General features: G+C 36.3%; 1 non-coding gene across 1 annotated transcript; it reads left to right on the top strand.

Annotated features, from left to right (window-relative positions):
* The first annotated feature begins 15535 nt into the window (after nucleotides 1–15535).
* Nucleotides 15536–15642, top strand: LOC128282158 (small nucleolar RNA R71). The gene has a single exon (XR_008272399.1). It is a non-coding gene; the product is annotated as a small nucleolar RNA R71 (small nucleolar RNA).
* The last annotated feature ends 10676 nt before the right edge of the window (nucleotides 15643–26318 follow it).

Consider the following 26318-nt stretch of genomic DNA (forward strand, 5'->3'; position numbering starts at 1 on the left):
TTATTTGCTTACCTTAAATGTGAATGTAACACCCCTAACCCACATTCGTTGCCAGAACGGGGTTACAGGATGTTACTAGAGTTTACAGAATAATTACACATAATTCCACTATTTGCTCATATTCCAATTAAGTTGTCTTCTCGAGTCATAGTTACTAAATTATTTATATCTGGAGCTACGGAACTCCAAATTAAGATCCGCTAATTTTCCATGAAACTAGACTCACATATTTTCTTACTGTAAAATTTCCATAATTTTTAGATAAGCCAATAAGTACAGTTTATTCTTCAAAGTTACCCCTGTTCTGCTGTTTGACAGCTTCGACCTTTCTTTACTGAAAATTAATTATCTCCTCATACGGAATTCAGATGATATTCTTGTTTGTTTATATTGAAAATAGACTCATTAAGGATTTTATTTTAAGCATACAAATTATAACCCATAATTATTTTTATATCATTTTTAATGATTTTCCCAAATAAAAATAGGGGATTTCAAAATCATTCTGACTCTGTCTCACAAAAATTCAAATATTTCATAAAATAAGATTATTTTTCTTACACCGTTTCTTCTATATAAAACTAGACTAAATAGGATTTAATTTTATATTCTATTCAACCTCTAAGTCTATTTCCATAATTTTGGTGATTTTTCAAAGTTGGACTACTACTGCTATCCAAAAACTGTTTTAGTGAAAAATGTTGATAACTAAGTTTATAACACATTCAATTCCTTTCAATTAAACCCTATACATGTCATACTTAAAATGCACAATAAAATTTACCGAAGTAATCTGGATAGTGTGCCCTGATGTGTTGATCAGATCCACCGATTTCACGTCAATCTACAAATAACATTTAACACACAAGAGTGAGCTTATGAAAGCTTAGTAAGCTCATAGACATAGAAAAATAAATCTTACCGAATATTAGTTTTCCAAAATTCAAATCATATGGACATTTCAAGTAAGTTACTTTCATCCTATAAGTCATAATCTCATTTAAAAAAAATTTACTTAATTGAGCTCAATAATAGTAATGATAACATTACTTACATTTCTTTTTCCACACGTTACATTTACGACTTACCAATTTGTCCATTCAAGGAACGACTTTCGGATTTGAGTACATCGTGATTTGAAGCCTGAAGTTTAGCTGAAGCACATAAGTGTTAAACAGAAGCTCGAAGGCTAACTGAAGCACACAAGTGCTAAACGGAAGCCCGAAGGCTAACTGAAGCTCATCAGAGCTGAACTGAAACCCCAAAAGGGTTAACTAAAACTCATATGAGTTAACAGAAGCTCTTAAGAGATAAACAGAAAGCAAACACGAGAATTCGCAACAAATGTTGAATCTCAGTTTACTTGGGTAATTTACCATCAATTCATCTTTTTCACTGAACGATCGTACTCATTGTAACACCCCAAATCCGGCCCAGATGTTATGGTCAGATCCGATGTGTCATATTGAAGTTTTTAAGAAAACCCATGCCTCTTTCAACGTCCTTCTTAGAAGATAGTCTTTGCTAAGTTAATAAAATGAATAGAAGCTGTGCACCAGGTAGGTATCCGAAACAGAGGAGGTGAGCCTAGAAGGCTGCTTAAGTACCAAGCTCTTGATTGGATCCAATCCTAGACATGCCCACAACCATTGCCACACTTTGGTGCTAGGTTAGGTTTTGAGAAAAACGAGTTGGAATTCATTTAAGTAGATATTTTTTATAAACCGATTAATTGTATCGTTGCGTTATTTTGAAAACAATTATCACTTTGGAAACGCGCCCTAGGTCTAACTCATATTGTTATAAGAAAAATATAGGGTATAAGATAAAATAATCCCAGAAAAATAATTAAAATGGCCTTATTACAACCCAAAACCAAATAATAATATTAATAAGATAAAACTTATAAAGAAATAAATCGGCTACTTATTGCAATTAAAAGAAACAGAAACAGTAGTGTGACCATCTCCGAGACCCTCGCAGTTCCAAACCATCTAAGCTTAGGAATTACCTGCACAGTTAGAAATGGGGAGAGTTTACGAAAACTCAGTGTGTAACCCCAATAACAAACAAATAGTAAATAACACAGTATCAGTAACACGGTATCAGTACAATCTGGGCCAAAGCCCTATTTAGTCTTGACATATACTAGGCCGAAGCCTTTCCATAAATTATATCATTGGGCCGAAGCCTTTACTGTAAACGGTATAGCCCTTAGGCCAATTTCAATATCACATATAATGTCAATGGATGTATGCAAGCCCATTTCAATATCACATGTAATGTCAATGGATGTATGCAAGCCCATTTGGGGAGACTACTCGACCCACCATTTGCTACTCTCCACCCATACCAACCAAGCTCTTCATGTGGGGAATAACTCAACCCACCCAACCAAACTCTCCACTGGCAGCATAGCTGCTTTATCATATAACTGGAGGCCTAGCCTCTTTTAATAACTGGGGCAATGCCCTTTTTGGTAAACTGGGGCAATGCCCTTTTAGCACTTCCTCCATCAATATAACACATATCCCATGCGATATGTCATGTATGCAGAATGTCATGCCCATATTTGAATCAAACAATCACAGTCAAGTCATTCATATCACCAACATATATTGTAACGCCCCCACGCCTAAAACTGTCGCCGGAGTCGAGCTTGAGGGGTTACCGAACATAATTTATCAAATTAAGAACTTCAAATCATTTGTTTCTACATTCACAGCTTTCTAACTACGCGCGTCACAGTTACAAGAAAAATCATATCTCGAGTTAGGAAACTCGAAATCAAGATCCTTAAATTTTCAATAAATCTAGACTCAAATATCTATTTACTAATTTTTTTCTATAATTTTTGGTTGTGCCAATTAGTACAGTTTATTAGTTAAAGTCTCCCCTGTTTCAGGGTTCGACTGCTCTGACATCTGTGTATTACAAATCAGATATATCTCTATACAGAATTTCAATGACTACGAGGTTTGCTTTTCTTAAAACTAGACTCAATAAGGAATCTTTACATATAAATAAAAACTTCTAATTATTGTTTTAAAATTTATTATGAATTTTTAAAGTCAGAACAGGGGATCCAGAAATCACTCTGGTCCTGTTTCACAAAAGTTTAAATATCTCATAAAATATAATTTATATGCCTGTTTTGTTCAATCCACATGAAAATAGACTCATTAAGCTTCAATTTCATAACTTACTCATTATTTAGTTCCATTTATACTATTTTTAGTGATTTTTCAAATTCATGTCATTGCTGCAGCAATATTCTGTTTTAAGGCAAGTTTCATCTTTCCATGAATTTTTATGAACTAGATAACCTATTAAACTTCCATAATATCAAACATGATCTAAATTAGCCATCACCATGACTTATCAATATCAAACATTTTCTCAACCAAACATGGCCATATCATAAAATTATTTACACAAAATAAGTATATTGCTATACATGCCATACTTAAGTTTTATAAGCCATTTACCCAGATGAAAGTCCTTTGGATAGTGTGATCAAACCTTCGACCCGTCTCGATTCCCGAGCTGGCTTGTTCAAAACTACAGTAAATAAAGAGGAGGGAGTAAGCATAAATGCTTAGTAAGTTCATATGTAAATAACAAGTAACATAACAATACAAATATACCAAACAACTTTAGCATGGTATCACCAAAACATATATCACATTTCTAAACATCATTCATCATCTTACCACCTTATCGTTGTTGTATCTAATTTCAACCCGAGGGTTAAGAACATACCTGTCCAAAGTGTCCATCACAACACTTACCAAAACGTCACTTGCATCTTAAGTGTTCTTCCATTTCACTAGAAATTTCACCCGTTGAACACATCGAATACAACTCGAGATACGGATAATTTGCACATAAGTGCCTCATATGTAATCAAGAAATCATGTAACCCGCCCTAAGTGAACTCGGACTCAACTCAACGAGCTCGGCGTTCAGATCCATAAGTGAACTCGGACTCAACTCAACGAGTTCGGATGCCTAGTTACATTTCACGAACTCGGACTCAACTCAACGAGTTCGGACATTCGCATCCATAAGTGAACTCGGACTCAACTCAACGAGTTCGGATGCTTAACCATCCTAGTGACATGTCACTTGTATCCTAATCCATTCCTAAGGTTCAAACGGGCTTTTTTTTCCTCAATCTCACATCTTTGCCGTCTTCCACGGAATATCGGAACCGATACTCGGTGATAGTTCATACTCATCCAGTAATTCACATAATTACATATTATTCAACAATAACCACAAAGCATAATATTTCATGATAATAATCAGCATCATATCATATAAACAACATTAAATTGCTTAAAATGACAATTATGTTACTACATTTACACATGAACTTACCTTGGTACCAAAATATAAAGATTTTGCAATTTAGTCCACAATCTTTTCTTTTCCTCGATCGCGACTTGAATCTCGTTTATCTTGATCTATAATGCCAAATTAATCTTATTTAATACATACATTCATCAAAACAGCATTTAATACGAACTTTGGAAAAATTACACTTTTGCCCTAAACTTTTGCATAATTACACTTTTGCCCCTAGGCTCGTGAATTAAACTTTATTCCTTATTCTTATGTTTTATAACATGCTGATCACTTTTCCCTTCTATGGCAACATCAAATTCTCTCTCTAACATATACTTGTGGCTATTAGGTATTTTTGCCGATTAAGCCCTTTTACTCGTTTTCACTCAAAACCGAGTAGCACAAGTTGTCTAAAATAATTTAAAACCTCATATTCTATCATAAAACATCAAAATACACAAATTTCACCTATGGGTATTTTTCCAAATATAAACCCTAGGTTGAATTATTGCTAACATAAGCTTAATCGAGCTATCGGGATTCAAAAAACGTAAAGAACATTAAAAACAGGGCTTGGAATCACTTACTATGGAGCTTGGAAGCTTGAAACAAACCCTAGCTATGGAGAACCCTTGAAATTTCGGCCTAATGAAGAGGATGGACAAAAATTGGCTTTTAATTTTGTTTTTAATTCATTTTAATAACTAAATGACCAAAATACCCTTACTACTAAACTTTCCAAAAATTCCTTCCATGTCCTAATTTTGTCCATGAACTTAAAATTGGTCAAATTTCTATTTAAGACCTCCTCATTAATATTCCAAAACAATTTCATACTAAAAACTTCTAGAATGCAAGTTTTGCAGCTTATTCGATTTAGTCCCTACTTTCAATTTAAGCACTTTAGGCATAGAATTTCATCACGAAATTTTCACACAATCATCCAATCATATCATAATCATCAAAATAATTATAAAATAATTATTTCTATCTCGAATTTGTGGTCACGAAACCACTATTCCGATTAAGCCCTAATTTAGGATATTACATATATTCACAATCAAATCCGTCAACCACACAGTCCAAGTCAGTCACTTGCCCACAAGGGCAAAACAATCATTTTTCATATTATAAGGGTATTTTCGTAATTTTACAAAAAAATCAGAGTTTTCCATGTTCATTACAATTGTCAATATTTCCGAGTGTTTAAACAATTATCTTTAACCCACTTATCAAATTCAGGCTTTTGGGCCCAAAACCCCTAATGGGCCCTACGAATGCTGATTTAGCCCACTAAGCCTGCTTAACCCAAATTTTACAACAATACTAACCGTGTTAACATGCAACTTTTCCAAATTCCATTTTCTATCAATTTTACCCAAATGGGCCCAAATGCCTATTTGGCCCAATTCCTACCCATTGAGGCCCAACTTACCATCGTGTACAAAATTGAGTTCTTACTCGTTCCATCGATCCAAACACCGATCTTATCGTATTTATCGCATCTATACCCACACGCAACATTACAAGTTCCCAAAATGCTGGTATTTTAGCATTTCGAGTTCTCGGCAAATATTAATCTAAGCTGCTACGAGGGTTAGTACACACCTGTTATGGGTTGAAGTTGAAACGTTTCCATAATCAATCACCTACGATAACCACCACCATCACTCAAACTTAACTAATCCAATATCAATATATGTAAATCCTAAGCACATCACCATACGGAACATAAGGGCATATTCGTCATTTTACCATACAAGGGTATTACGATCACTTTACCCTACTGAGGGCTTTACTATCTTTTTACCTATTAGGGGTATTTTAGTCATTTCATCCTACAAGGGTGTTTTGGTCAATCTACAAACCAAGGGTATTTCAAGAATTTTGTAAACCAATGGTATTTCTATAATTTTTAGAAAGTTAAGAGTATTTCTGTAATTTTGTAAATTAGGGGTATTTTGGTAATTTTACAAATTGAGGGTATTTCGGTAATTTCAAAAACCAGTGGTATTTCGGTAATTTTACAAACTAGGGGTATTTTGGTAATTTTACAAACTAGGGGTATTTTGGTAATTCTATCCTACAAGGGTATTTCAGTAATTTCACAATCAAGGGTAAAACGGTAATTTTGTAAACTGAGGGTAAAATGGTAATTTTGTAAATCGAGGGTAAAACAGTAATTCTATAAATCGAGGGTAAAACGGTAATTTTGTAAATCGAGAGTGAAACGGTAATTCTATAAATCGATGGTAAAATGGTAATTCTACAAATCGAGGGCATTTCAGTAATTTGGTAAACTAAAGTATTCTAAACAGGGATAACAATACGAATGGGCCTAAAGCCTATTCTCGGCCCAAATGGGCCCACACGCTCGTGTGGCCCTTCTAGCCCAAATCTAGTCACAAATATGAGATTCACCTAGCCTAGTCCAATATTTACTACACAATCAAACAACTTATCCAATTGGGCCCGTAGGCCCACATGACCCCTTACGGCCCATCGCGGCCCGAAGTGGCCATCCTACAGCTAGAGTAGTGAGAAAATACACACCTGATAGGAGACTGGAATTAATCCACGCTCTGAGCACTCTTAGCCGACACCCAACCCAAACGAGCACGCCATACAGCGAAAGGGATCAGCCAAGAAAAGGTACATTTACTCTCCTCATGGTTCCCTCTATTTAAAGCCAGCTTCGCAACCACTCTTATGTTAGCTTACAGATGTGGGATCCCTCTAACATCAGAGTTTAAATTCAACACCAACTCTTACCGCCCCCTGTTAGCAAAATAAATGCTCCTTGCTTGCCATGGGATTCGAACCCATGCCTCCCCTCAGATGCTCCACACCCTACTTGCCATTAAGCCACAAGGCTTTTTGTGTCATATTTTATCCCCAATTAATTATAAGGTCTAAAAGCCAAAGTCCAGGTTCCCTTAAAAAAAAAAACCAAATTAAATTGCAAGAGCCAAGGCTTGAACCCAGGCTCCCCTACAACATTAATGACACTACAACCACTAGACTACAAGCTTCCTTGTGTCATTTATTTAACACAATAATTTAAAAACCCTCATCCAAGCATCCAGGTTTTTTTTTCACTTAATACCAAATTTTTTGCTAAAGCCCAAGTTTGAACCTAAGATTTCTCTAACACTTCTCAGGGCCATTAACCACCAAAGCAGACATTTAATTGTGTTATTTCATTGCACAATTAAATACCTATATACAACCTCCTTACGGACCCGCACTCAAGGCCCAATACTTCTAGGCCCAAATTCGGGGTGTTACATTCATTTCCTACGCTCCGTTCCTCCAAAATACTTAGTTCAATTTTGTAAATTTTGTACATAATTTACTTATTTTCAACAATTAACATACATAAATATTAATCACCATTCATAAAATGATATTGAAATTTAATAATTAAACCGTACGAACTTACCTGGGAAAATTCGCAAGTCATACAAGTTCAGGGACTAATCGGCTATTTTCTCTTTTCCACAATTCACTTCGGGTTCTTGATCTATAATTGTAAAATCATTCATGTATTACCATTCATTTCAATTTTACACTACTTTACAGTTTATACCCTTTAATTCCTAAAATTACACTTTTGCCCTAAATTTTACAATTTTTACAATTTAGTCCCTGCTCAATTAAACTATCAATTGAGCCAACTTTTCTCAATTAATACTTTATTTATTCATCCTAAGCTGCTACACAACCTTTGAAAATCAGAATTTCAGTACCAAATCTTAATTCACAACTTTTTCAGAATTAGGTCCTAAAATCAATTTCTATCAAAATCACTTAATAAAATCATCATATAATAAAATAAGAACTTCAATTCCTGATCACGTGATTTCGTGATAAGTTTAAAATATTTATAATTACTCGTTATTGAACTAACTATTATCACGATGTAGGCAAGTGTACCTATCAAATAGTAGTATAGTTTTAGCAAGATCGGATTGTCGAACCCAAAGGAACTAAAAGTACTAGTAATGACTGTCTTTTTATTATCTAGCCTAAGAATAAAGAGGTTTTTCTTTTAACTAACTAATTATCTAAACTAAGAACGCACAGAGAATCGAATTGGGGAATTGCTTTTGGAAAAATTGATTGAATGAAGAGAATACCTAAGGAAAAATCCACCTAGACTGTACTTGTTATTCTGGCTCTGAATCGGACGATTTATTCATTTAACTTGTTCTGTAGATATCCTTAAGTTATGTTATTATCCCTATTCAAGACTAATAACGTCTAATCCCTAGATTGAATAACCGAGACTTTTCTGTAATTAACACTCTAGGGTTGCATTAACTCGATCTATGGATCCCCTTATTAGGTTTCACCCTAATTTGACAAAATCTTGTCACCCTATGTTTATCAACTCCGCTTTATTATTACAATTGTACTCTTAAACAGGGTCTATTCCTCCTCTGAATAAGAGCTTATCCTGAATCGGTATCCTGGGATATCAAAACAAGAATTAAGAACACATAATTAAGAACAAGCCAAATATTTATCATACAATTCAGAAAATAATAACAAGATTCGTCTTAGGTTTCATTCCCCTTAGGAATTTAGGGGATTTAGTTCATACCTAAATAAGAAAACATCTCAGAATAATAAAGAATACAAAACATAAAGAAAACCCAAAACTCCTGAAGGGGAATTGAGGAGAGATCTTCAGTCTTGATGATGAATCTGGCTTCTAAGATGAATCAATCGGCTTTCTTGGAGTAATTTCTTACCCCCTACTCTGTCCTCTCTTTTCTTCATTCTCTAGGATGTATTTATAGGTTTTGGAATGCCTAAAAGCCCTTAAAATTAGCCTTTTTCAAATTGGACTCAACTTGGGCTCGACAGGGACATGCCCGTGTGACACGCCTGCAGCGATTACTTGAGCCATGCTCGAGCACGCTTAAATTGACACTGGCCATGTGGTCTGCCTGTGAGGAGGTCCAGTGTGTTGATTTCGTACTTTGGCCCATTTTCTCCCTTTTTGGCCCGTTTCTCGTTCCTTTCACTCTCCTATTCTCTCCTAAGTGTAAAACATGAAATTAAAGCATTAGGAGCTTCGAATTCACCAATTCTAATGGAAAATCATCAATAATATGCGTTAAACATGGGGTAAAAATATGTATAAATTACGATTTATCAAATACCCCCACTCTTAAGCATTTGTTTGTCCTCAAGCAAAATTCTCAACTCATAATCAAAATAAATTCTTTTCAACTTATAATTTCTATCGATAATATCTCAGAATAATCCATAGGTAATCACACATTGAGAATTCAACTAAAATAACATAAAAGCTTCAAACATTCCAAGTTGAATATTTAATCATGCAAACATAGGTGTCTCTCCTCATTTAAGTAATTACCTTTGATTCGAATACCACAGAGTTTCACATCCTCACTACAGATTCACTCAAATCACTCGAGGTGTTTAAGGATAATAAATAAAGCACTCAATAGTCAATAATGAAAAGTCATTACCATAGGCTTGCATGAAAATCAAATCTCCACCACTATAATTTAAGATGATACATTAATCAAAAGGTCTTTAGAGGGTTGTAATAAGGTTTGGTTAGGGGTTATGGTCACAAGCTGAAAGAAAGGGTTAGAATCAAGATTGAATTGAAAAATTGCCTAACTAGAAAAAGAGTTAATCATCACTTGCGTACAACAGAGCTTCTTCTCAGACTAAGAAATTTAACTTCTGAAGCTTACAAACAGAAGATCACTACTAATATGTATACATGTTTTTTTTTTAAGAACAAATTAAATTACAGAATAGAATAAAACATAGCTAAGCAAATTTTTCAATTCAAATCTCGACAAAAATGGGGCTTAAATTAATTTAGGGGATTTCAACAATAATGGGTTAAAGGTTAATATTAAGGGTAATACAAGAAATGGCTTGTTAGGCTCAAGGGGGTTCACTAGGGGTTAATTGTGGAGGTAGGCTTTTCATGGCATGAGTGGGTTAATCCTAAGTGCATTAATCATTTTGACATATCAAATCAAATGGTGTGGTCTCAACATGAATAATCAAGCACGTTCTAGAATAACAGTTCACTACTGACGCACTCAAAGCAATAATAAAAGTGAGCATGAAAGAATTAATAGATGCTCAAAAAGCTCAAAAATCTCACAAAAATTATGGCTTTTTGATGTTTAAAACTTGTGAATCCCAACTCAAAGTAATACCTAAATTTTGGGGAAACAACCTAAAATTTTAAATTCTTAAAAATCAACTTATCATGCTTGATTCTCTAATGTCTTAAAGTTTAAACAATCAATGCATAAATGCCTATGTTTTAATTCAAGATACATCAATCAAAATCATAAATCAATCAAAATTTATCCTAAATATGATATGAGAGCTTTTCAAGAGAACAAGGTAGTCATTCAGGGATTTTTCTGATAATGAAATAAATACCCCCCACACTTAAGATGTACGTTTCCCTCAATGCACAAAGATAGATATTAGAATATAAAAATAAGATAAGAAGAGAAGTGAAACTTCATGTATGATGAATTTTTCGAACTGGAGTTCTGGAGAGTAATCGGTTCGAGAGTGGAAGAGGATACTCCGGCGATCGTAGAGGTTCATTAGGCTACAAGTCCTGCGCCAAAAGGATATTATCTCTACTGGTAGCTATGGTCGTGGGCGAGAAGGACATGGCAGTCGTGGAGAACCTTTCCCGGTGGAGTTTTAGTTCCTATATGATGATGAGCTTAAGAGCTCTATATAATTGTAATAAAATCAGGAACTTTTCAGGGGATATTAGGAAGAATAATTACTCAAAAGAAATAACCGAAATTAATAATTAAAAATAGAATTTCAAAAATCTAATAAAAATAAAAAGTAGTTTTAATAAAAATTAAAAACATAAAATAATAAATAAATGTTTTTAAACATCTTCATCGCTGGATGGTTCGCAAGGTGGGACTGGCGATGAGATGTGGAAGTGCTGGCAAATCTACTGTAGAGTAGCATCAATGTTGTCAAATCGTTGAAAACACTGTTGCTCGAATCGAGTGAGGCGCTCAGAGATGTCAGCATATGAAGCTGCCGCATGAACTGGAAGAGAGGGTGGTGGTGGCTGAGTCGGTGGGTCCTCGTGCTGTGAAGGGACAATATTGAGGAGGGTAGGTTCCTTGGCGCCTCTCGATCATCCTCATGCTAAGCATGCTTGAGATGCCTTGTGGAGACATTTGGCCAATGAGGGTTAAGGATGATTCTTGGGCCGCGATGTCGAGGAGCCCGAAGTGTTGCGCCAGTCCAGTCACGAAAGGGCCAATGGAGATTATCCCCTTCCTATGTCGCTCCATCTGGTGCTGAATCACGAAGGCGATGAAGTAGGCAAGGTCGATGACGTGCCCGTGCGACATACACCATAAGAAGTAGGCATCGTGAGTGTTGACGAAACCAGTGCTCTCTCACCTCCCTATAATCGTGTCAGCTAAAATGGCGTGTAGGTACCTCAGGGATGGTGGGAGAACTGATGCCTTGGAGCGGCTAGGATTGTAGGAGGCTGCGCCAGGAACCAAAGTGTGCCAGCACTTCGAGGGAGAAAAATGTATGTGGCGAGTGAGAGCATGTAGTTCATTTTCCTTCTTGAACTCCTCTGTATATGCAGCACCAAACTCTGGGACGCTTAGTTGGCGGACTAACCCGCCTAAGCGAAACTGGACTATGCCGGGATCATCATAATATGTCATTACGGTCTGAAGATAGAATGTTGAGCATAGTTCCATCGTGAGCTCGAGGTATGTTGGTTCAATGATCCCAAAGAACAGCTCCCAAGGGTCGGTGGTTAGGAGGGCCTAAATCGAACAGCCATCTGAACTACGACAGCACAGTTGATACAGCGTTCCGCAATTAAGGGTCGGGCCCGAAGTATTTGGAAAAGCTCTTCTTGGGGCCCTCAAGGGAACTGCAGGAGAGGGTGACTAATTTCCATGGTTAGACCCGTAGAAGATGACACTCCCTTCCTTTTCTTCGAGGCAGGTACGGTGGTTTTCTTTCCACGTGAAGACGACACTAAAATCTTGTAAAGAATAATAATAATAAGTAAATGAATTCGAAGAAGTAAAAGGCATGAATTTGAACTAACTATTTCAGCCAAGACTACTAATATGAAGCAAACTCAACCACAATAACAATGAGAATGAGAATAGAAATGTAATGGGTATGAGGTTTTCCTAATCTCAATTTAACACAGAATGTATGATAACTAACCTAGAAATGCAAATTAAATGATAGATATTGGCATGGTAATAGCATGAGAATAAGCATAGTAATGTCAAGGGTATGAGGTGTTCCTAATAACTTGATTTAACGCGAAATGTATGATAACTAACCTAAGAATACAAATTAAATGATAGAAAAATGAAAAATAGTTCAAAAGATATGAAGATTATGTTGATAATAAGTATTAGAAATAAGTAAAATAGAAGTGAAAGGAGTAAAAAAACGCTAAGGGAAAGAGATTAAGCGTCAAAAATGAAGTGGGAAGCGGCGCACGGGCATGGCAGAGAGGCCTTGTGGAGTTGCAGCGGCTAGGGTTAGGGTTTTTGAATGGGGAAGAAAGTGAAGAGTGTAGGGTATTTATAGATTTTGGGCCACACAGCCAGGGCACACGCCTGTGTTCCCTAATTTCAGCCCGTGTGATTCGCGAATTTCGATTTTGGACACGTCTGATATTTAGTACACGCCTGTGTTCCTTGGGCGTGTAGGTGCACACGGCCGTGTCTGGCGTTGTTCGCTTCTCCCACACTCGCGTAGGAAATCCCCACGCCCGTGTCAATCTAACAGGTTTGACCATGGGTGTTAGACACAGGCGTGTCGTACGCCCGTGCTAGTTTCTCAGTTTCAACCACGGGTCTTCCACAAGGGCGTGTCGCACGCCCGTGTTGTTTTGACAGGCTCGACCATGGCCATGTCTCATGACCGTGGCGTTTTATCATAGCCCATTTTTGGGGAAATCCTTGCCCTATTTTCACACGGCCATAAGCATGCCCGTGTGCTTGGCCATGTCTCTGTGGAAAACCTGTATTTGAGAGCTCCGTTAGTAAGTTAGATGTTGAAGACTAAATTTTTAAAGAAGTTAATACAGTTAGTGCTCGGGTTGCCTCCCGAGAAGCGCTTATTTATAGTCTAAGCTTGACTTACCTCTCTGTTGAATAATCATGGTGGTTTGGGGAGTTTATACTCCTCATTCCTGTCATCAGTCTCATCAAAATAAGGTTTTAAATGACGGGTGTTGTTTACTTTAAAAGTGCCGAACTTTGGGTGCCTTACCCCAACCGTACTGAATGGAAAGATACTAAGTACCGTAAGAGGGATTTCTTCATTCGGTGTGGTAGCAACAATGTGGGGATCTGTGGCAGCTAATAAGACTCTATCTCCAATCTTAAGCTGATTTTGAAAGGTATTAAGCTCGTTCTGTCGTAGATTCGATTTGTCGGGTGTTCTTGGTTTATGCGTCTGTCATTCATCGAGTTCTTCAATTTGTAATCTTCGATCTTCATGAATAGATCCTTTACTATTACTTGAGAATGACTCGTGTGCTTCCTTCAAACTCATTTCCTATAAAGTAGGTTGTACCATATTGTCAGTTCTAGGAGAATGGGTTAAACGATTACCTTCAATTCTCGATGTGTTGCTAGAATTGGGAGCTTAAAGGGTGATTGTTTCGTCTCCTACACATAGTGTAAGTTCACCTGTGCCAACATCAATAATCATTTTAGCAGTTACTAAAAAGGGCCTTTCCAGAATTAAAGGAGTGTTGCTATCCTCCTCTATATCTAGAACAATAAAGTCAACGAGAAATATAAATTTATCGATTTTAACTAGTACATCTTCAATAATACCCCTAGGGAACCTTATAGTTTTATATGCTAATTGAATGTTCATCCTAGTTTGTTTAGGTTTCCTAAGACCTAATTGCTTAAACATTTTATAGGGCATGATATTAATACTAGCCCCTAAATCAGCTAATGCATTATTAACATCTAAACTACCAATTAAGCAAGGAATTGTAAAACTCCCTGGATCTTTTAGTTTGTTCGGTAGTATATTTTGGAGAATAGCTGAGCAAACTGTGTTTAGCTCCATGTGCAACGCCTCGACCAACTTCCACTTATTTGCTAAAAGTTCCTTTAAAAATTTCATTGTGTTTGGCATCTGCGATAGGGCTTCAATAAACGGTAAGTTAATATGTAATTTTTTTAAGAGTTTCAGGAATTTACCAAATTGTTCATCTGAGCAGTCTTTCCTTGTCGCCTTGGGGTATGGCACACGAGGTTTATATTCAACATTCACTGTTTTGTTTTTATTGTTATCTACCTCACCTAGACTTTTTCTTACCATAGTTTCTTGCCTCGGTTCTGGTTCAGGCTCAACAAATCCTTCTTCATCTTGAATATTAATTGCATTAAGATGTTCCCTTGGGTTGGGTTCAGTATTACTTGGCAAGCTACCTTGTGGTCGTTCAGAAATTAGTTTTGAAAGCTGGCCTATCTGAGTTTTGAGCCCTTAGATCGACGCTTGTTGATTTTTAAGTGCTGTCTCGGTGTTCTAGAAACAAGTTTCTTATACCGAAATAAACTTTGAGAGCATCTTTTCAAGGTTCGGCTTCTTTTCCTGTTGGTAGGGTGGTTGTTGGTAGCCTGGAGGTGGTTGTGGTCTTTGATTTCCTTGACCGCTCCATGAGAAATTGGGGTGGTTCCTTCAACCTGCATTGTAAGTGTTACAATATGGATTGTTTTGAGGTCGAGGATTATTACCCATGTAGTTTAATTGCTCGTTATCCATGTTGTGGCCATAAGGCTGGTATTCCGAATGGCTTGTTCCACCTCCACTTGTTTCGCACTGCATTACTCGGTGAACCTGTGAAGAACTAAGAAAACCATCAATCTTTTTATTTAAGAGTTCTACCTAATTAGAGAGCATGGTGACCGAATTGACGTTATAAACGCCGGCTGTTTTCGTTGGCTTTGTCCTCATGACTTGCCACTAATAGTTATTCAGTGACATCTCCTCTATAAACTCATAGGCATCTTCAGGTGTTTTATTATTGATGGTTCCACCAGCAGCTGCGTCAACCATTTGTCGAGTCGAAGGATTCAGGCCATTATGGAATGTTTGGACCTGTAGCTAAAGCGATAACCCATGGTGAGGGCACCTTCTCAAAAGGTCCTTGTATCTCTCCCATGCATTATAGAGTGTTTCTAAATCTATCTGCACAAAAGAAGAGATATCATTACGTAATTTAGCCATCTTAGCCGGCAGAAAATATTTTAGTAAAAATGTTTCGGTCATTTGTTCCCAAGTAGTAATTGACCCTCGTGGTAACGAGTTCAACCACTATTTAGCTTTGTTCCTCAATGAAAAAGGGAATAACCGAAGACGAATGGCATCACTAGAAACACCATTAATTTTAAATGTATCGCACAGTTCTAAGAAGTTGGCTAAATGAGCGTTGGGATCCTCATCCTACAAACCATCAAACTGAACAAATTATTGTATCATTTAATAGTGTTAGGTTTTAATTCAAAAGTATTTGCAGCTAAAGCAGGTCTAACTATGCTCGATTCAGTTCCTGTTAAAGAAGGTTTAGCATAATCACATATAGAGTGTGGAGCAGGATTTTGATTAACCGCAACTGCAGGAGGTAGTTGATTGCCTTGGTTTTCATCCATCTCTTCAGTTGGGGGTTGAGTATCGTCTTCTTGCTCGTTTTCTAAGTATTTTAAGCTTCGTCTTATTTCTCTTTGATTTCTGTGAACTGTACGATAGATTTCTTCGTCAAAAAGTAATGGTCCTGATGGATTTCTTCTAGTCATAAACTATAAAAACTTGCCAAGAGAAGGAAAAAGTAAATTAATAAATAATAATAAAAAATTAAAGTGCACGAAAAATAAATGGCTAAAGTAATAAAAATTGAGTGTTCCTAATATTTCAGTTCCCCGGCAATGGTGCCAGAAACTTGATCGTGTGATTTCATGATAAGTTTTAAATATTTATAATTACTCGTTCTTGAACTAACTACTATCGCGATGTAGGCAAGTGTACCTATCGAACAGTAGTATAGTTTTAGCAAGACAAGATTGTCGAACCCAAAGGAATTAAAAGTACTAGTAATGACTGTCTTTTTATTATCTAGCCTAAGAATAAAGAGGTTTTTCTTTTAACTAATTAATTATCTAAACTAAGAACACACAGAGAATCGAATTGGGGAATTGCTTTTGGAAAAATCGATTGAATGAAGACAATACCTAAGGAAAAATCCACCTAGACTGTACTTGTTATTTTGGCTCCAAATGGGATGATTTATTCATTTAACTTGTTCCGTAGAGATCCCTAAGTTATGTTATTATCCCTATTCAAGACTAATAACATCAAATCCCTAGATTGAATAACCGAGACTTTTCTCTAATTAACACTCTAGGGTTGCATTAACTCGATCTATGGATCCCCTTATTAGGTTTCACCCTAATCCGACAAAATCTTGTCACCCTATGTCTAGGTGCGCAATCAACTCCGCTTAATTATTACAAATGTACTCTTAAACAGGGTCTATTCCTCCTCTAAATAAGAGCTTATCTTGAATCGGTATCCTGGGATATCAAAACAAGAATTAAGAACACATAATTAAGAACAAGTTAAATATTTATCATACAATTCAGAAAATAATAACAAGATTCGTCTTAAGTTTCATTCCCCTTAGGTATTTAGGGGATTTAGTTCATAACTAAATAAGAAAACATATCAGAATAATAAAGAATACAAAACATAAAGAAAACCCAAAACTTCTGAAGGGAAATTGGGGAGAGATCTTTAGTCTTGATGATGAATCCGGATTTTGAGATGAATCAATCGGCTTTCTTGGAGTAATTCCTTACCCTCTACTCTGTCCTCCCTTTTATTCCTTCTCTAGGATGTATTTATAGGCTTTGGAATGCTTAAAAGCCCTCAAAATTAGCCTTTTCCAAACTGGACTCAACTTGGGCTCGGCAGGGACACGCCCGTGTGCGATTACTTCAGGCCGTGCTCGAGCCTGCCAAATTGACACGGCCGTGTGGCCTACCCTTGTGAGGAGGTCCAGGCTGTGTTGATTTCGTACTTTGGCCCATTTTCTCCTGTTTTTGGCTCGTTTCTCGTTCCTTTCGCTCTCCTATGCTCTCCTAAGTGTAAAACATGAAATTAAAGCATTAGGAGCATTGAATTCACCAATTCTAATGGAAAATCATCGATAAAATGCGTTAACATAGGGTAAAAATATGTATAAATTACGGTTTATCAATTCCCTAATAATTCACCATAATCATACAACACTTATTCATGGTAACTTTTAAAGTCACCCATAAAATCAAAAACTAATGAATTAGATAATTGAACCTAATTGTAAAAGTCACAAAACATAAAAATTACTAAGAAAATGTAAAAATTGAACTCACATATGTCAAAATATGAAAACCAACAACTTCCAGACCTCCCATGGCATTTTTGCTGAAGAAAAATGATGATATCTCTAGATTTTTCAATTGTCTTTATTCTATATGTTTAATTTGCAAAATTTCCAATTTTGCCCTTATTTCTCCTTGTCTTTTTGCTGATTTTCTTGCCCAAACCGTCCAGCTCATATAATTTGGATCTAATTTCCTTTTAAATCCCTCTTTATTAGTCACTTAAGCTATTTAATCACTTTATCAAATTTTGCACTATTTTCAATTATTAGTCACTTAAGCTATTTAATCACTTTATCAAATTTTGCACTATTTTCAATTTAGTCCTTTTTAATTAATTGACTAACAACCGTTAAAATTTTCTAACGAAACTTTAATACTAACTCAATAACACTCCATAAATATTTATAAAAATATTTGTGGCTCTTTTTATGAATCCAAGGTCTCGATACCTCCTTTTCAACCCAATTTACCTAATTAATTCTTTTAAATCACAAAATTCACTAATTACAAAAAATACTTCTATAATCACACTTGACTCATAGGTATTAATTTATTAAATTTTCAACTCACTCGACGAATTTAGTGATCTTGAATCATTGTTTCCGAAACTACTAAAAATTGGGCTGTTACAGTGAATTAAATTGGTAAGTTAAATTCCTGTTATAGGAACTTACTAAGCTTTAAAGCTTACTCTGTTTTTATTTCATCTATTTTATAGTAACTCGGAAGCTCAATTTGGTTGGAAGCTGGTAGGAGCAACATCACACTATCCCTCGGCTCATCTCGGTATATTTAGTAAATCAACTTTGGTTATAATGGCATGTATAGGTAAAACTGGCCAATATTGACATATAAATGTTTTGGTTTGGAATGGCTTGTAATGGACATGTTTTGATGTAGATATAAAAGGCTATATCATTCTTGATATGTGTTTGAAATGGTTGATTGATAGAATCATATTGGTATATTAATGATTAAATTGAGTTAGCATATTTGGTAAAATATGTATATATGTGAAATAGGTAAGTTAGGTAATTTTTTATACTTGGTTATAAGAGGTATTATATCATGTATAAGACTTAATTTTGAATAGATTTGAATGGCTTGTATTGGCTTGAGAATATATTTAAGAGTTAATGTAGGTGGAATACAAGTTTGGGTGAGAAATATGGCTAGGAAATTGTCTTATTTTGTCCATACAAGCAGAGACACGGGCGTGTGTCTCAGCCATGTGTGACACATGGCCTAGCACATGGGTATGTGTTTTGGCCGTGTGTCCCCTACATCTTAAAATTTTCAAAACAGAATGCTTCAAATTGATCACACGACCTGGCACACGAGCGTGTGGCTTGGATGTGTGACCCCTGTACCTATTTAATGAAAATTATTATGTTCACACGGCCTAGCACACAGGCGCATGACTTGGCCGTGTGACTAACTCAGAGAGTTACACGGATATAAACACGGGCTGGGACACGGTCATGTGCCCTACTTCGAATGCCACACGGCCTGAGACACGGGTGTGTCTCCTGACTGTGTGAGCCACACGGCCTGGCCACACGGGCGTGTGTCCACTGCACCTTGGAACAATTTTGAAATTTTGCAAAAAAAAAATTTGAGTACCTGGTTTAGTCCCGATTTGTTTCTAATACATATTTTGGACCTCGAGGGCTAATTTAAGTGACATATATGATTCATTATGAATGATTCTTAATATGAATGTTAAATGTTATGAAATATCTATATTTGATCTGTAAATTCTGGTAATGCTCCGTAACCCTGTTCTGATGATGGATACGGGTTAGGGGTGTTACATTTATTGGTATCAAAGCTACGGTTTAGCCAATTCTTAGACTAATGTAGAATGTACGAGTCTAGCTATACATGCCATTGTATACAACCTGTGATAGTGTGATATATCCTGACTTAAAACATGTTTTTCATATAGTTATGTCATTCAACAGAGCTAAATCTGAAGAAGCTGAGACTAATGCTCAAGCTTCAGTTCAAAGAGTAGCCTCAAGTAGTAGAAGGATCGTATCTGAGGGCTAAGGAAGAGAGGAAAAAAAAACCTTCTTCCAAATGATTAATGAATGGTTTACTGAATATATAAAAACAAATCCGGCTATGCAATAACCTCCACCCCCTCTTGTTTCTCAATCGGTTCCCGATATGCCACATGGTACAGAACCTGTTAGAAATGGTAAGCCTCATGTAGATAAAATTCGTAAATACAGGGTAAAAGAACTTATAGCTACTGTTAAAGATGACCCGAAAAGGGGCAAATTTTGGCTAGAAAACACTATTAGGGTTCTGGATGAATTGTCTTGTACACTAGCTGAATGTCCAAAATGTGTTGTATCACTGTTAAAAGACTCAGCTTACCAGTGGTGGAATACTTTAATTTCTGTTGTACCAAAACAAATGGTCACTTGGGAATTTTTTCAAATTGAGTTCAAAAAGAAAGATATCAACAGATATTCTTTCATCAGAAATGGAAAGAATTTCTGGAGCTCAAACAGGGGCATATGAAAACATCTGAGTGCGAATGAGAATTTGTCTGATTGAGTAAGTATGCCAGAGAGTGTATCCCGACTGAAATCGCAATGTATAAGCGGTTTGAAGAGGGTCTGAATGAAGATATAAAATTTCTAGTTGGGATTCTTGAAATAAAAGAATTTGTTGTACTTGTTGATCGGGCATACAAAGCCGAAGAGCTTAGTAAAGAGAAAAGACAGTCTGAAATGGAAGCCAGAACTTTAAGTAAAAGATTTATAGGAAAGTCATATCAGTCGTCCTCAAAGAAATCAAAGAAAAATTTTGATTATTCTACTACCTTCGTGGGGTACTCTAGGAGAGATAGAGGTATTCAACATTCCAATTCAAGATCTCAGCCTACATCTATAGCAAGTGTGGGCAGTGTTAGAAATACCAAACCCAAATGCAAGCACTGTAATAAAATGCATTTTGGTGAGTGTAGAATGAAAAGTGGAGCATGTTTCAGATGTGGTTCTTTTGACTATTATCTAAGAGATTGTCCGGAGAAAGTTGAAAGAGATATTGTTCAAACTTCAAAGCCGGGAGATATTGTTCAACCTTCAAAGCTAAGCAATACAGCTACCAGAGGTAGACCACCTCATAACCCTGGCAATTTCAGTGGTAGTCGAGGTACGACAAAAGATTCAACTGTCAAATTTGAAACACGAGCACTGGCAAGGACATATACTATTCGTGCGCGTGAGGATGCCTTTGCACCCGACGTTATTACTAGTACTTTTTCTCTTCTTGATACTGATATAACTGCTTTAGTTGATCCCGTTTCAACTCATTCATATATCTGCACAAATTTAGTGTCTAGTAAGAATTTTCCTGTCGAGTTCACTGAATTTGTGGTTAAAGTATCGAACCTGCTGGGCCAGTATGTGATGGTGGATAAAATTTATAAAAATTGTTCGTTAATGATACGGGATTATTGTTTCCCAGCTAATTTGATGTTATTACTGTTTGATGAATTTGATATAATTCTAGGTATGGACTGGTTAACTCAGCATGATGCCGTGGTAAATTGCAAACAAAAACATATTGTGTTGAAATGTCAAAATGGTGAAATGTCTGTATTGAATCTGATAAATTGGATGGGTTGTTTAATGTGATATTAGCCATGTCAACACAGAAATATGTCAGAAAAGGGTATGATGCTTATTTTGCCTATGTGTTGGACACTAAAGTATCTGAATCCAAGATTAAATCAGTGCCAGTGGTATGTGAATACCCTAATGTGTTTCTGGAATAATTATCTGGATTACCACCGATCAGAGAAGTTGAATTTTCTATAGATCTTGTTTCGGGAACAACACTGATATCTATAGCACCTTACATGATGGCTCTAATAGAATTAAAGGAGTTAAAAGCTCAGTTACAAAAACTAACTGACAGAGGTTTTGCTTGACCTAGTTTTCCACCTTGGGGTGCACCGGTTTTGTTTGTTAAAAAGAAAGATGGATCGTTGATATTGTGTATTGATTACAGACAGCTCAATAAATTCACAATTAAGAATAAGTATGCATTGTCTCGTATTGATGACTTGTTTAACCAGTTGAAAGGTGCTACAGTATTTTCGAAGATAAATCTCCGTCAGTTACTATCAGTTACGAGTAAAAGGCTCGAATGTACCGAGAACAAATTTTAGAACCGGGTATGGACATTATGAATTCCTTGTGATACCGTTTGGCTTGACTAATGCACCTATAGTGTTTATGGATTTAATGAATAGAATTTTCAGACAATATCTGGATAGATTTTTTGTAGTGTTTATTGATGGTATTCTAGTATATTCCCGAGATGAAAATGAACATGCAGATCATTTGAGAATTGTTCTGCAAACTTTGTGTGAGAAACAATTGTAACACCCCTTACCCGTATTCGACACTGGAATAGGGTACAAGGCATTACCGGACGTAAACGCAAGCAACCATACATTCTGAGTTGTAAATTTGGCACTAAATTAAAACTTTTTAACAATCAATCACATCGTCCCAAAAACGAGCCTACGAGGCCCAAAACATGCTTTGGAAACGGTTCAGGACTAAACCAAGAACTTTAAAAAAATTTATGACACTTAGAGAATTTTTGCTGAAACAGGGGTCACACGCCCATGTGGCTTGGGTTTTGCTGAAACAGGGGTCACACGCCCATGTGGCTTGGGACACGCCCATGTGGGCAGGCCGTGTGGTCACACACGCCTATGTCCCTAACCCGTGTAACTCTCTTTTTGTCACCCAAGAACAATTTGAAGTCACACGGCCAAGACACACGCCCGTGTCCTGAGGCCGTGTCCTTCACACAGCTAAGACACATGGCCATGTCTCATGCCCGTGTGCTTGATACTGAGCATTCTGTTATGTAACAATTTAGGTGCAAGGGACACACGGCTAGATCACACGCCCATGGGGCTGACCATGTGTCACACACGGCTAGACACATGCCCATGTGTCTACCAATGTGGACAATAATAAGGCTATTTATCAAGCCATTTGTCACCCTTATTCACACATACACTTACCCCAATTCAAAGGCACAAAACAATACATACTTAGGCAACCAAAACATCCATATTCATGGTTAAAACATATCAACTTTATATCTTTATCAACATATTCACTACATTTATTAAGCCCTAAATTAGACATACAAATCTCACATTCATTAGGCTTCATTCAATTACTATCTAATTACCAAATTATACTCAAATTCCTCATCTCACCAATAGGTCACAATTACACAATCATGCCATAAATCACATTTCCAAATATTTCACATTCACCAAACATACCATGATCATATCACCATAGACATTGGCACATATATGAATATACTTATGCTTACAACCATGTTACCACTATAAGCCAACTTACATGGCCGAATAGCAAAATAAGCCTTTGACAATTATAGGCCATTACATTAGCTAAAATCATATGACGTATATAACAAAATAACCAAGTCCCTATACATGCCATAACTCAAAGTACTCGAATTTATCAATACCCAAAATGATAGCTTGATAGTGTGATAGGATCTCCAATGATCTCAAACTCGAGCTAGCTTGACGGCACTATAAAACATGGGAAAGGAAGGGGGTAAGCTATATTGCTTAGTAAGTCCGTATGTGTAACACCCCGTACCCGAGACCGTTGCCGGAGTCGGACACGAGGGGTTAACAGACTTAATTCCCTTATTTGCACAGTCCCTTTTAAAATTTCCAGACGAGCTGGCTAACTGCGTCACTGTCACCTTAAAAATCATATCTCGAGTTCCAAAACTCAAAAACCAGTTCCGTAAATTTTTCCTGAAACTAGACTCATATATCCATCTACAAATTTTTTTCTAGAATTTTTGGTCGATCCAATTAGTACAGTTTATTAGTTAGAGTCTCCCCTGTTACAGGGTTTGACTATTCTGACCTTCATGCATTACGACTTGGATATCTCCCTGTACAGGGCTTCAATACTGATGCCGTTTGTTTCTATAGAAACTAGACTCGAAAAGGAATCTATAAATATATGGCATGGCTTCTAATTATCTCTGGTTAATTTATAATGAATTTCCAAAGTCGGAACAGGGACTCTAGAAACCGTTCTGGCCCTGTTTCGCGAAAACTTAAATATCTCTTAAAATACGACTCATATGACCGTTTTGTTTCTTCCATATGAAAGTAGATTCATCAAATTTAGATTACATGATTTATTCACTATTTAATTCCATTCCTACTACTTTTAGTGATTTTTAAAATTCACACCACTGCTCATCACAAGATTCCGCCTTTAAGGTAGACTTTACCTATTACATAGTTTCCATGATTCAACCAACCCTTTAGCATATGTAGCACAAAGTATGATCGTGATTAACCATTCCAATGGCCAATCATTGCCAAGCATATCCACACCTCTCAATAACCTTATACATACAAAATGATTATAACATTATGCTTAAAATATATATAAGCCATTTTCGCATGGCTATCCAAATTGCATAATACCGAAAGGTACATGACCAACATCAAAAGGGTAGTCCTATACATGCCATTTTCGAGTTCAACCAAAAGTGTACCAAAAGGGCTTTGATAGTGTGGACGACTTCGACTTCGACAATCCCGAGTCCGATAGCTGACGAACCAAAATCTATAAAACAGAGATTCAAAGAACGGAGTAAGCATTTAATGCTTAGTAAGTTTTGAGCAATGAAATTAGGCACAACTGAAGTATAGCATTCATATAACTAAACGGATAATTTCATATACACATATTCTCAACAATCAGTCCTACTTCACATTTCCAACCCTTATATTCATACATAAGGGATCAACTTAACCAAAAGCCAGAAGTTCATTAATCGACTGAGCGAATAATATTTAAACGGAATCATTACTCAAATGCGTATACGAAACGTACCTCATCGTTGGGATTTTACGAGCGTATTAATTGAAATTATTACAGCAAGATCGCTCATTCCCAACCAAGTACCTTCGGGGTTTAGCCGGATATAGTTACTCGCTCAAATGCCTTCGGGACTTAGCCCGGTTATAGTAACTCGCACAATTGCCTTAGGGACTTAGCCCGGAAATAGTAACTCACACAAATGCCTTCGGGACTTAGCCCGAAAATAGTAACTCGCACAAATGCCTTCGGGACTTAGCTCGGTTATCATCCGAGTATTCATGCACATATCAATAAATCATGACATATCTCTATTTCATTTTCATAATTAGAATTCAAACACAAGTCACCTATTAAGCATTCCCATTTTCGGCTCAATAGCCACTTACAAACAGCATGGTTTGGTTTGCTTTATGACATGATCTCTATGCACATACGGCTACCCGTCATACATATAGACTAATTAACTCAACACATAGTTCAAGTAGAATCATTATATCACCGTATATTTGTTATGCTCATACGTCATGACTTAATCTAATCATAAACTAAGTCTCATTACTCGAAAACTTACCTCGGATGTTGTTGAACGATTTCGATGGCTATTCGATCACTTTTTCCTTCCCTTTATCGAATTTAGTCCCCCTTTGCTCTTGAGCTTAATATTAACAAATAAATTGATTTAATCATTTTGAACATCAAAGAGGAATTCAAGGTACTTAGCCCTTATATAATAGGCATTAGAGTCATATATGTATGAAATCACGAATCAAATTCAACATATTAGCCAATATTCTCCTTAGCCGAATTTTCTAAGTCAAGATAAAGCCATCAATATGCTTACCTATGGCCGAACATACACATCAACCTATGTACTCATTCATGTGGCCGAATATACATGTCTATGTTGAGGCTGATTGTATACTTAATATATTCTACAAATATGGTCACTTGTATTGACTAAATACCATTTTGTTTCAAGTTCAAAACTCGGCTAATACACATATATACACTAGAAATCAAATACTAACATTTGCACTTCACCTTAATAGCTAGCTTAGCAAACCTTGATTTAACATATAATTGTTCATAACACAATTTAAGCATACTCTCCATTCCATCAATTCCAAAACACATACATTACTCAATAATGTTCAAAATTATATTCGGCCTTAGCACACAACTTGCTAGCCGATTCTTCTCCATCTAGCAACTAATGCACATATGTGCTCATTTGTTAGACTCTACTTCATCTAACAACAACCATATTTTTCTTCTACTTCCTACCATGGCCGAATGCTTAAGATACCTCAATACCAAACTTTTAACTTGGGTTGCTTAAAGAACTTGGTGATGAGTTCAAATTTATCTAACACCTCAAGCATCATAACACATCCATATAGCTAACATGCTAATAGTATCAAGGCTTCAACCAAACTTTTGAAGCCTCTTAGTTGAATACTAACTCTAATAACCCCAAATCCATCCATGAGATAGTTAGAATTTAGACTAATCATCCAAGGGATGTATGAACTTTCAAAGCAAC

Source organism: Gossypium arboreum, chromosome 1, assembly GCF_025698485.1.
Source record: "Gossypium arboreum isolate Shixiya-1 chromosome 1, ASM2569848v2, whole genome shotgun sequence".
Lineage (NCBI taxonomy): Eukaryota > Viridiplantae > Streptophyta > Magnoliopsida > Malvales > Malvaceae > Gossypium > Gossypium arboreum.